Source organism: Mandrillus leucophaeus, unplaced genomic scaffold, assembly GCF_000951045.1.
Source record: "Mandrillus leucophaeus isolate KB7577 unplaced genomic scaffold, Mleu.le_1.0 Scaffold15, whole genome shotgun sequence".
NCBI classification, from domain to species: domain Eukaryota; kingdom Metazoa; phylum Chordata; class Mammalia; order Primates; family Cercopithecidae; genus Mandrillus; species Mandrillus leucophaeus.
In genome coordinates this window covers 6,823,222-6,830,605 of record NW_012101476.1, presented here as the reverse complement: position 1 = coordinate 6,830,605, position 7,384 = coordinate 6,823,222, and positions in this window count along the sequence as shown.

Genomic DNA, 7,384 nt, shown 5'->3' with positions numbered 1-7,384 from the left:
GTATTAAAGGTTCTGGGCTGGGCACCGTGGCTCATGCTTGTAATCCTAGCTCTTTGGGAGGCCAAGGCAGGTGGATCACAAGGTCAAGAGATCAAGACCTTCCTGGCCAAGACGGTGAAACCCAGTCTCTACAAAAAATACTAAAGTTAGCCAGGTGTGGTGGTCCCTGCCTGTAGTCTCAGCTACTCGGGAGGCTGAGGCAAGAGAGTGCTTTGAATCTGGGAGGTGGAGGTTGCAGTGACCCAAGATCACACCACTGCACTCCAGCCTGACGATAGAGTGAGACTCCATCTCCAAAAAAAAAAAAAGGTTCTGAGAAACTAAAATGTATAAAATTATAGTCAAGGAAGGATAGAGAAAGGAGAGAAGGTAAGAAGGAATCTACCTGGAGATTAAGTGAGCAAACTTAATGGTACCAAGGTAGACTCTTTCCCAGTATACCCTAAGAAATTTTGGCCCATGCCTGCAAACTCACCTTTTTCTCTCCCTCCACTCCCAAAGCTTTGCTCTGAAAAGTAGTATGAGAAGCTAGACCTAGGGTCATTCATCAATAAAACAAATATGTACTGAGCCCGTGCTTTGTGCCAATCTGTGTGGTAGGTACTAGAAGCTTGATGTTGAGTTGGAATGATGGATATCACCTGCCCTCTATGAGAAGGGATTAACAGAAAAATAAACAAGCAGTTGCAGTGAAATATGACGCAGATCACCATCAGGGAAAAGTAAAGGATATTAACAGAGCACGTCAGTGAGGCTAAGGGATGGAGGTGGGCATAGAAGACTTCCTGGAGGAGGTGACACTTAAGCTAAAACCTGAGTGATAGGTTGTTGTTTACCAGACGAAGAAATAGAGGAGGGGTGTCTGTTACCAAAGAGTGACTTTTGCAGGAGAGAAAGGCTGGAGGGAGATTCTTTCACTATGGCTGGAGATGCCATTGAGAGTGTCGGTTGTTAAACAGGCCTAGACTGATTGGTAGGAATCAAATTTTGAAGGGGTTGGAGGATGTTTTCTTACGAGAATTTCTTCTCTGGATTACCAGTTAAAGTCCCCCCATCCCCCACGATAGATTGGAATTATGAACGTACATTGTTAATGGATCTACTAGCTTCAGAGAGTTAAGAAAGCAGCAGTGGTATGGAGAGCTTCACAGTGTGCTCTGAGCATTCAGAAGACTCACATCAACTCATTCTGTTGAGTGGGATTCAGGAGAATCAAGTTATTTTTAAATAGTTCTGCTTCATCCTAAAACTTTATGAAACTTTTTTTATTTAGCATCTTTCCACCGAAGCCACTGGTAGATCTCCATGCTACCAAATATCAAAGCCAGAGATGCCCACATTTTTGTCCGGCATTTGCTATACTTGAGAGTATTATATGATTGTTCATTTAGCAGCAGTCTCTAAATAAGAAAATATTGCAACACCTGCTTGATTTTTTTTCAATTAAGTTTAAAATGAATGCAGAAATCTGAGCGCTTCCTCCTTTTAAATGGTTTAAATTTAACAATACATTTTGCCTTGTGCAATAAAGAAGCAGCTGTAAATGCAATGAATATTTGTTTATGATGTCTTGGTGGTAATTGGGTTTAGCAAGGCATGCAAAGAACTGTTTTCTTCAAATGACTTATTGGAAATGTGAAAGGACGACAAGTTTCCTTTCTACAGGCAAGCTTCCTTTCTTCAGCCCCAGCGATGATATTACGAATAAATTGCAGAACAGATTTAATACCACGCATAAAAGACCTTTGTCCCAGATGCACGGACATAAGTTATAATTACTATACTATGTAAAGTATGCTATTACTATTTGACTTACATTTGCTATAATTACTGGGTATTATTCTTCAAGTAGCTAGGAATAAATGATCATTAACATGATGTCCTGTGTAATTCTGATATATGATAACTGGCACAATTTTATTCTTCCCTTTGGAGGTAAAGTGCTTAGCTTATAATAACAAATTAAGACTTGGGAGGGGTTGGGGGATCGAAGCCTGCTTTCTAAAGGATCACTGAAAATGTTTGGCCGCTTTCATAAAATGCTACTACTTTATCTATTTTCCTTTAACATGCTTATTTTTGACCAGGCTATGTTTTTCTAGTGAAGAATCTTGATCCATCAGAACTGACTTTGTCCCAGCTGTAATGGAACTTTTTTTTTTAATTGCTCTATGAAGACATTCACAGGATGAGACACAATTGTCTTTAATGTTAGAGATTTCACCCGTAACAACGAGGATGGCTTTTTTCCAGTGACTGAATTTTCACCTTCAGATCCCAAAGGTCACACAAAGGTAATGTTTTCTTTAAAACACACCTATTAAAGTGACCAGCCTTAACATAAACAAGATCTTTTAAAATGCAGACACCTGAAAAATCCAGGATTTCAATCCTGGCTCCAGTGTTTGAATAGGAAAAGGAGAACCAGGCGTAATGAAATTCCTTTGAAGCGGGACTCCTAACCCTAATTTAAAAGCAGTATTCGGGTTATTTATATTATGTATTTTCCACAAATGGATCCTCGGCTCAGGTTTTCTTATTTTATTGGAAAAAAAATTCCAGTGGCCAATGATAAAATCCTAACTCTTATGAGTTATCTTTTCCAAGTCTCATGTAATATATTTCTAGTCTAGTTTCATGTAATATATTTCTACTGTGTCATTAGAATAAAACAAACCCCCAACCTTTCATGAAACAAACTTTCCCCAACAACATTATTACAATGGCAATGCAAACATTCCTTCCATTTTTCTGTTTGACTCAGATATAAAAGTTTATGAATATGTGTTGTTTTCAGATAGGATTTAAATAAATAAGAAAGAGGAATGGAAACGAATGTGTATTAAATGCCTACTACGTGTTGAGTGTGTTTATAGAAATATCTTAACTATTAGTCACTTTGTTTTTAAGGAGAGAGTTTCGAAAGCCTACTTTCTCAGCCTTATTTTTTATGTGACTTGTGGTTTTCTGAACTTTGCAAGGCTCTTGCAATCTACCTTGTAAATTCACTGAAGGGCTGTTTGTCTCAAGCTGGAACTGCCCAGACATGATGGGCATGGAGCCATAAAAGCCATGTGCGGTGACTCACGCCTGTAATCCCAGCACTTTGGGAGGCTGAGGTGGATGGATCACGAGGTCAGGAGTATGAGACCAGCCTGGCCAACACAGTGAAACCCCGTCTCTACTAAAAATACAAAAAAATACAAACAGCAACAAAAAACCCACTAGCTGGACCTGGTGTGGCAGGCACCTGTATTCCCAGCTAATTGGGAGGCTGAGGCAGGAGAATCACTCGAACCTGGGAGGTGGAGTTTGCAGTGAGCGGAGATCACACCACTGCACTCCAGCCTGGGTGACAACAGAGTGAGGCTCCGTCTCAAAAAAAAAAAGAAAAAGAAAAAAGCTGAATGGTCTGATTCATTGCAGGTCATCCTAGAGATAAAACCTGTGTTTCCGGTTCCCGGATATAAGACCAACTGAACAAGAAATGGAATTAACTGAATCTTACCATTTAAAAGGATTCAGACTTATTTTTAGAGTGTGGGCTTTACTTCTACAAACAGGAACTAAAAATATGGAGACTCTCCAGGGTAAGGAAATATCACAATTATTTTTTTTTTCCTGATACGATTTGAAAGAAGGACAGTAAAATATGTGGAGGAGGTTGCCTTAATTCTTGTTCTTATTTTATTTCAATATATTTTTTCCTGATTATAAAAGTCAAACATGCTAATTTTAGAAAGCATAAAGACATATAAAAAAGAAAATAAAAGTTGGACACAATGCTGCCATTAGGAAATAACCACATTCATTTAAGTATAGGTATAAATACATACTTTAATATTGGAAGACTTATATAAATATTTTTAAAATTGGGATCATAATACAAGCAACACCAAAAAAACTGACTATGCTTGTATCCTTCTCAGATTTTTATTCACATTGCAATTAGAAAAGCCCCAGAATTTGACTTGAAAAGCTACATAGTCCCAGAAGCAAATATTTTTTTCTGTTTTTTTTTCTCCTGTACGTTACTGTGGATATCTTCCAGTGCTATTAAATATATTTTAAAATATGATTTTTCATGGATCCTTAGTATTAAGTTCTTTGGCCATAATACAGTTTATTTAGACATCCCTGCATTGTTGAACATTTCATTTGAAACCAATTTTTCATTATTGTAAATAACACCCTCAGAAAGTCTGAGAGGAACGTCCTAGGCTTGCTCACTGCTGTGTCATGGGGTCTAGCACACTTTGCAGTACGGGTATGGTGAGCACTCAATCAAAAGGCTTTGAATGAATAAATAATTATTTTCTTCTGAATGTCTTCCAGTTCCTTGGTAAATATTTCTAGAAATGGAATTACCTGGTCAAAGTTTATGAACTTTAAAATAAGGCTCCCTGTAGAAACCTGATTTCTTACTTAACATTAGCACCCATGGAGAGAACGGTTTATTTCTCCTGAAGCTTTTTAATAAACAGAAGTATTTACATTGTGTGTTACGAAGATGGCCTCAAAATCCTCCTACAACACTGGAAACCCTTCTGATCTTCAAATGCTACCTGCCAGACAAAAATCAAATCAATTTTATCTTCTTTTAAAAAATTTTTCATGAATCATTTTTTAAAATTTCTTCTCTTGAACTCCTTAAAACTCTTAGTAATGGTTATTCTACACTTCCTTTCCAAGTTATTATTTACTTATGCTATTTAAAAAGATAGTGTAGGAAAAAGAAAAAAAAGAATCTTTGTATGTGTTTTGATATTTAGTGTCTTATTATTATTATTCTTTTGCCAGCATTTCATGTGGCAATATTTTATCTCTTCAACTAGACTGTAGGTTCATTGAAGACTGGAGATTGTAGTGATTGAGAGCACAGGTTTTAGAGTCCTTTAATATGACTAACACTTAATGGCTCTGTGACTTCATGTGAGTAACTGAACCCTTAGTTTTCTCATCTGTCAATGGGGCTAATGATACCTCCCTCTCGTGATTGTTTTAAGGCTCAAATGAGAAAATGTATGCGAGGTGCTTGGCACAGAGTCTGGCATACGTTAAGTGCTGAACAGGTTTTATAACCTTGCGGTTGTCTGGAAGAACATAGACATCATTTTGGAGATTATTGCTTGACTCAATATAAGGAAAACATGACCTGCAGGATGGTGCTTCCGGCCCTGTCAGAAACAAATGAATGGGAACTGGGAAGAGGACAGTACATTTTCTGGTATCTACATTCTTACCTCTGGGATGTGCACCATTACCATGACAGACAAATCTAGGATTCTTTTAGGTATCTCAGTAGTAATCTGTGTATCTCAGTAGTAATCTGTACCAGAAAAATGGGAAGACAAAAATAGTTAGTGCTGTCAATTGAGTTCTCAAAGGATCTCTGAATGCACCCGTTGAATCAAAGTTCCTACATGGGAACAACACGGGATTCACACTGAGATGACCCTTTCATTGGGAGAAAACATCTTGTTGCATTTCTCCCCGTGTTTTTCATAAACCGTTGGTAATACATGCATACTGGTTTTGTAATCTGGCGCTATTCTTTGCTAAGACCTGTTTACCAAGATCTGTTTTGATGAGACTTTGGCAAAGTTTGATTAGTCATGAGAACCCTGTTTTCCACTCTTTGCATGTGCTGTCAAAGTACACTGCTGTTCAAGAACTAGGTCAGCTTTAAAGCTCCCTCAGCCTACGTCCCTCTCAGACATTTATTCTATCCCGATAATAGAAACCAAACTTACAGCCCAGCAACAGCCACAGCCTCATGGGGAAGGAGCTATGATACTTCTGGACCCACTGATTTATCAGTGATGTTGGGAGGTGAAAAGGCCTTTTGACAAAATAAAACAAGTGAAAGTTCAAAGAACTTCTGACTTTTTAATCATAAAAAAGACTAATTTTTTGGAAAAGGATGCAAAAATCTTCAGCACCAAAAAGGATAAAAAAAAAAAAAGTAGAAAAATGGCAAAAGTATCTAAAGACAAACATGAACTCAATTTTATCTTCTTTTAAAAAAATTATCTGAAATAATTAAAAAAAATTCTCTCCTCTTGAACTCCTTAAAACTCTTAGTCATGGTCAAAAGAAAAGAAAAATGGCTAATGCATCTAAAAAGGTATGCTCTTTAAAGTTAGAATGCATATGATAATAAAGATTTTGAGGTCAAACCTTAGATTTTACATTTCTCTACTTTGCTTTACAGCAATAATTAAAAGCTTGAGCAAGAAAGGAAGTTTCAACAGGCTTAGTTTTCCCTATTAGTTTCAAGTAATTTTTCTCCAGTGGAAAACTTGTGGATGTACAGAAGCCATACATATGTGTCCAGTTTTCATGTGTTGGAATCACTGCAAAGTCCTCTAGATTTTGAGAGCTGAGGGGTAGCTGAACATTCACTAGAGAAAAACCCAAGCGAATCTTTGAGATGCAGTGGTAGGGGTGGCATTCACCTTTCAGCGATATCTGTACTTCCCCTATCCCACTTCTTTTCTTCCCCTTTCTTCTATAAAAGTAGCATCACAAAGGCAAAGGCAAGTTTATTAGGAATAGAGAGTACATTGCATTTGGGAACAATTTTTGCCTAAGGGAAGGGAGTGCAGAATGGCAGGAAGAAATTTTTAGCCTGTTTTTTAAATAGGTAGGTGTGCTGTTGTTCACAAAAGACTATATTCCTGGAGGAGAAATCTGTATAGAAAGATCAAACATCAAAGTTATGGGACAGTTAAACCCATCTTAAAACTTTTGCTACGCTATCAGGTGAAAAAGGAAACAACTTTAGGAGGTAGAACTCAGAACACTTGGGAGAAGACACATTTCCTAAATTGATCAGAGGCCTTTTGACATTTGCAGACTTAGTGATCAAAGGTCTTCTTAAAACAGCAGTGGTAATAGGCACTGTGCAGGGTCACTCATAGGGCCATTTCACAGATGTGCAAATAAAATTAGAACAAATTTCTGTGTGGTCTGATTGAGCCTTGTATGCACAGACACTGCCTATAATCTTTCTGTTTATGACCAGATTTAAAATTCCCCAGATTTTTGAATTAGGATATCAAAAAGAGAAACAACAAACAAACAAACAAACAAACAAACAAAAAACAGGGAAAACTGTTGCAGTATGGTGCATACCACCACGTAGCAGTTACATGGTGATTCGAATTCTGCAGCTCCGCGGGTCCCGCGTGGAGGAATTCCACGTTGTTTCCTCTCCTTCACCTGTTTCCCAAATGATAACATTGAGGCCAAGAGGGGCAAAAGTCTGACACCGGCCGGGCGCAGTGGGCTCAAGCCTGTAATCCCAGCACTTTGGGAGGCCGAGACGGGCGGATCACGAGGTCAGGAGATCGAGACCATCCTGGCTAACACAGTGAAACCC